We start from the raw sequence: 6,000 nt of genomic DNA, 5'->3' as shown, positions 1-6,000 counted from the left end.
TCTGTTCCATTTACTTCATCTATAAGAGAAATATTCTAAAAGCAAGATGAAGAAACTTTGTGAGATTACATCTTTTTAGCATCTTAAAGGCATCAAGCTAAAAACCGTGATTTTTTTTAATGAACTAGATGATTATTTCTAACTTACCAAAAGAATTCACTCATGTGGATTTTCTACATGTCTTGTACATGAGCAATTCCACAAGGTATTTAATTGTCCCCTTTCAAATCCAGTTACAGTGAAAGGTAAAAAGTATTTAAAATATCAATTTTAAATAGAAACATTACATTAGAGGGCTACCACTATGGTTAGTGTTCTCTCTAATTTAATTTTAAATCAAGAGATGATTGATCTTCCTTTCCAAATTAAAATAAGGACAAAACATTTGCCTCTTTTTTTCCAAGTTCCATAATAAGAATTAGGACAAGTTGTTAAGGATATTTAGCAGATGTTTAATAAAATGTAACCTTAATTTTCTGGATCTTTAAATCTTTGACTTTAATACTGACAGTACTTCACTATGTCCCAGAGTTACGCCTCCCTAACCTCCTTTCTTATCTTCACAGGGTAAATTTCAAAAATTTTGTTTTCCCTCATCCTAGTAAAACTTTAAATCAGACACCTAAAAGTTGATACAGGAACCTCATGCCCACTTTATTCCTCTCTGGCTCTTGCCCCTTGACAGTTTACAACTATTTAGCAGGTAAAACGTGATCCTTAAACTTGTTCCATAGATTTTTTTTTTCTACCTGTGTTTCTTGTGCCTTTGGCCAGGGGATGCCCTGGGTCCATGACATTATTCAAGTATCTCTACTCCCATCATTGCCTGCAGGGGATTTTGATATTGAAGCTGTGATATTTCTATTCAGATGCTTTATAAACTTATAACAAACCAGAGTGATGATTTTCATAGGACATGTTTCAGTGCCCAACCATATTACTGCAAGGCACAAGTCGAATTTTGGAAAAACTTCTTGAGGTTTTGAAGTGATGTGACTTCATTTCTTTCGAAGGATGTACAGAAAATGACCTCTAATTTTTTTCACTTGCTTTCCAGCAATGACTCCTACAATTGCTCACATAACTTTAAAAAGTGACAAAATCTTGCCCTGGCCAGTGTGGCTTAGTTGGCTAGAGTGTTTTCCTGTAAATGAAAAGGTCACGGGGTCAATTCCAAGTCAGGGCATATGCCTAGGTTGTGAGTTTGGCCCTCTGTCAGGGCACATAAGAGAAGCAACCTATCACTGTTTCTCTCTCACTTTAATGTTTACCTCCTTCTCTTTTTCCCTCCATTTCCCTCTCTCAAAAATCAATAAACATGTCCTCACATGAGGGTAAAATAACAATTTTAAAAAGTGACAAAGTCTTATGATCCCCAGTAGTCTGTGTCTCTCACTGGGTATAGCAGGGATTTCAATGAAATAATCATAGGTGATGTCCTTCTCCACAGTTCCCTCTCTCATCAGCAGTTCAAGGCATATATCACCTGCAGGTTTAGAGTGATAACGATTTTCTCCCACAGCGTGTTCCTTTCTCCTCCTCCTCCTCCTTTTTTGGTCCTCAGCAAGAAAAAATGAAATCTCTTGTTTTATGGCTTATTCTACCAGGTGAAGAAGTTTGATCATTCTCTTGCTTATGATGGCAAATGAAAAGGTGTTATCTAAATAACTACTTATTAATTTCATTAAGTAGCTACAAGATGAAAAAAGATAGTAATTATAATTTCTCCCTTTCCAAAGTTGCATTTATATTTGATTTGCATTGATTTATAAATCCTATAATTTTGCCTTTAAAAAGGAAGGAATATGAATATCATGAATGGAGCAATCAGCATCTCAAATAGGTTAGCATTAAATTGAATTGAATCTAATATTTCAAATATGTCACAGAAATAAACGTAAAATACGATAATCGTATCTAAAACCCTATGATAAGTATATAGATGAAAGAGATGTAGTTTTACATAATCCCATATGAAAATGAGTTAGGTGTCCTTGATTGTAATTAACAATGTGATATGTATGACTAAGAGTTTAATGTAACCTTATGATAAAAGCAGGGTGCCCAGAAGAAGGAATGTGATAGTTCAGCTATTTTGTTCACTTCTAAGGAATTCTACCTCACTATAAAGATACATTTTGTCTAAATAATCAAAATGATGAGATGACTTTAAATAAAATCAGTATTACATTTTTTTTAAATTATTAGAAAAATAATTTTTATGGGATGAGGATAAAATGGAAGGAACATTAAGTTTATTTATTTGAAAGGCAGTTTAATCAGAGATGAATATGTTCCATACTTACCCTAACACACATTTCTCATGTCAAAATTTTAATTTAACTTAATTCATGTTTTGAGTGTTTACCTTATTTCTAGCATGATAATGGGATTGAGAACCAAAAATACATTTTAATTCTGGCTGTTTCATTCACTGTTACTTGACCCTAGGAAAGTGTTTCACTTTTATAAGTTACAGTGTTTTCAGCTTTAATGTGGGGAATGATCATACCTATTTCACAGGGTGGGGCCAAGTGTTAAATTATATGGTGTATAGAATATAACAGAGGTCAACTCACAGTAAGCATTAGACCTGTCTTTGTGAGTACTGCTAGTATTAATATTAAATATATTTATTAGGTACCCAGTGGAGTGAACTAAGACCAAAATATTAAAATTGCTGATATACCATGTCTCTCCAGAAAGTATCCAGCATACACTCTGAAAAACAGAGACATTTAATGAAGAAGATACAAGAAACATTGTACATAGGACAATGAGGTCTCAGTTCCCTTTGAAATAAGCACCATGGGACTTCACCCAGTTTTCCCAATTGCCATCAGCTGCCCCATCATATTTTCCTGAATCTCATCAATGGTCTCTGTCCTTTCAAAGGGGATTTTAGTTTTGGGAAAAGCCAGAAGTTGCAGGGCACCAAATCTGGGCTGTAGGGGGACTGAATCACCTGGGTGATTTGATGTTTTGCACAAGACATCATGCAAGAGTTGGGTGCGTTGTCATGGTGAAGCTGCCAATCACCAGTTATCTGGGGCCTTCTAAATCATCCAAATAGTTTCTGCGGAGGGACGTTCAAGCTTAAAGCAAAATTTGATGCAGATTCATTGCTCCTTTTGCTCAGTCATTTTGGATACGATGGCCACACAGTACACGTGCTCCCTCAAAGACATCTACTGCCCCCATTGACTAGTACAGTGAAGTTGTCGTTGTTCATGCATGCACATTCTAGTCCACTCTCTTTGGCTGCCAGGTTACATCAATGTTGCACAAACCAATCTCTTTATATTAATAATGGTTGGGGTTTTCCAAAAAAGATCTCATATACCTATTGAAATAAACAATAACTTTTTGTTTTTACATTCTTTACTGGCCCTTTCCAAGCACTTCTTGGTTCACAAATACCTTGGAAATTTTGATTAAAGCTGCAAGTCCTCTCTCTAAATATGTATGTGTGCATAAGCAAGCACAAATACAAACACAAAATTTTTTAATTATTTCAGGAGTCAGATGGGCTCACTAAAACCCTTCCTTAGTATGTGTCTTCAATAAATAAAAAATAATAATAAATTAGTAAAATTAAAAATTTCACAGAGAAGGACAAGGAATATCCTACCACTGAAAAAACATATTTGAGAATTCTATCTATTGAGAATGCTGTTAATATTGCGCTTTCTATCTGTCTTAGTAATGATGCAATAAGGACAAGAGATTGAAGATGTTATTTCAAGTCCAATAAAAAATTAGAGTTCATTGAGCCATAGACAAAGGATTTACTAAACATTCCCTAGGTATAGGATGGCAAATGAGTTGAAAATTAATCGTGGTTCATTTGCTGGCTTATAGCCAATTTTTTCCAACAATTACATTGAAATCAGTTTCAGAGTTTATGTTTTGTCAACAAAACAAGTCCCATTACACCAATTTTCTAAATATTTGCAAGCCATGGTCTCTTTTGATAAACATAAAAATTCTAGTTTCTCATTTAATGTGATTTGAAATTGCAAATAGCTAAATATTTAAATAAACATCAAGGTACTGACAATTTTGAAAACATTTTTTTTTAAATTAAATTGGCTCCGAAAAATTCCAACATGCTTTTCTTTATGTTCACTTCCCTTGTGCCTTGTCCTCATTAATTCCAAAGTTTCTTATGCACTTAAATTATATTTTTATATTTCTGGTTCATAGGGAACAAAAATAATAGAGAATTAAAGCAGTTATTCAAATGATTCTAACCAACCTTTTTTCTTTGGTTATTATGGTACCTAACTTCTTTGTCTGCCCAGGAGTCCTCTTCCCTCCTTGTGCTAGAAAAACCTGGTCCCTGACCCAGAGGCGGCCATGTGACCCAAGTTGAGAGAATCATAACCCATAAATTGGATTCAAAAGATTGATCTGGGTGCAAGCAAAAATCTTAGAAAGAACAGTTAGACTCATTCTCCTACATTTTAAACTGGAACAAACAAATTCATTTGTTAGAGTTGCAGAAATTTTGTGTATGTGCATGCGTAGGTGGTCAGAGATATCTATTTTCTGTGGTCATAGAGTTTTATGAATAGAACATCAGAGGACTCCCCCATCACACAAACAGAATGAAGATGCACACAAAGAACAGCAGAGATGTGTGACAGCAAGACTCTCCTGAGAGTGTGAAGTTTCAATACGCCAAAGATGTCCTAATGCCTATAGGTCTTCTTCAATTTCATAAATTATTCTGTTTTGTCAATAAATTTTGTTTCAGTCAAGCTAGATTAAGTTCTAATTGCTTGCAATTGAAATAATTAATATAATAACTAAGGATTTCAGGTTTTTATTTTCTTTGACTTTCAAACTTTTATTTAAAACTGTGGAATCTTTTTCAAATGAAAAGGAGAATTCCCCTCACCTCCCCTCTATGACAAAAATCTGTGTTTTGATTCAAACAAGTAATAAGAGCCTTGGAAACTTCCTGGACTTCCCTTTGCCCCAAAGGTGACATCACCTGCAAAAAGGCTTGTTCTGTGCAAAACATTGTGTAACAGTCACTGCAAAAGTATTATTGGGGACAAAGATGAGAATTATAATACCATGCTGAGAACATTGGTCTTTTACCTTCACAAAACCGTCCACCCAACATTCGGGAGGGTGGTGGTGACTCGATTGAAATCTAGCTGGAATATGAATGAATCGTCGTGAGAGAAAACAGACTGCAGAATTAGGTATCGTCACTGGAGACAAAAGATTGGGGGATGATGTATAACAATAAACTGTTAAAGACCTATGTGAACTAGAACATAGAACACGGAGTGTGGGATTATACAATGAGAAGATAGAACACTATAGATCTGGTTGTAGAGTTCTTCTACCATTTGCATTATTTTTCTTGTTTTTTGTCTTTTATCATGGTGAAAAGTAATTGTACAAAAATTCTACTTTCAGTGTACAAATATAAGTTTTTTATTTGACCATTAAGGCTCTAAAAACTAATTCCTAATCCTTTCTCAGATCTCATCTCCTTCTCTCCTTCACTCTCTCTCAGTCCAGTTGGACTCACATCTTGCCCTTTCTTGAATTGCCAGACATGGTTCTGAGCTTTCACACTTACCTGTTTCTTTTGCTTGAAATGTTCTTTCTTCAGAAATCTGCTTGTCTTGTTCCTTTGCCTCCTTTTGATTTTTATGTAAATGCTGCCTTATCTTATTTTCCTTATTTTCTATAAATGTTACCTTATTTTCCACCTTATCTAAAAGAGCAGCCCCCTTATTATCCTTCTCTGCTTTATTATTTTCCTTCCACTTGGTGTCTGACATAATAAATGATTTATTTTGTCTTGTTTATTGTTTTCTCCACTAGAATACAAGTTCCATGAGGTCTGAATGTTTTACTACTTTGTTTACTGCAAACTGAGCATTTAGAACAATATTTTTACAATTGTAGTGCTCAAATATATTTGTCAAATGCATAAAGTGGTAGGCTTTACAATGGATGTAGCTGCTTATGTGC

The sequence above is a fragment of the Pteronotus mesoamericanus genome, unplaced genomic scaffold, assembly GCF_021234165.1.
Source record: "Pteronotus mesoamericanus isolate MK-2021 breed Mesoamerican mustached bat unplaced genomic scaffold, CSHL_Meso_final contig_56, whole genome shotgun sequence".
NCBI lineage: Eukaryota > Metazoa > Chordata > Mammalia > Chiroptera > Mormoopidae > Pteronotus > Pteronotus mesoamericanus.
The sequence above is the reverse complement of the archived record's forward strand: the minus strand, read 5'-3'. Positions refer to the sequence as shown.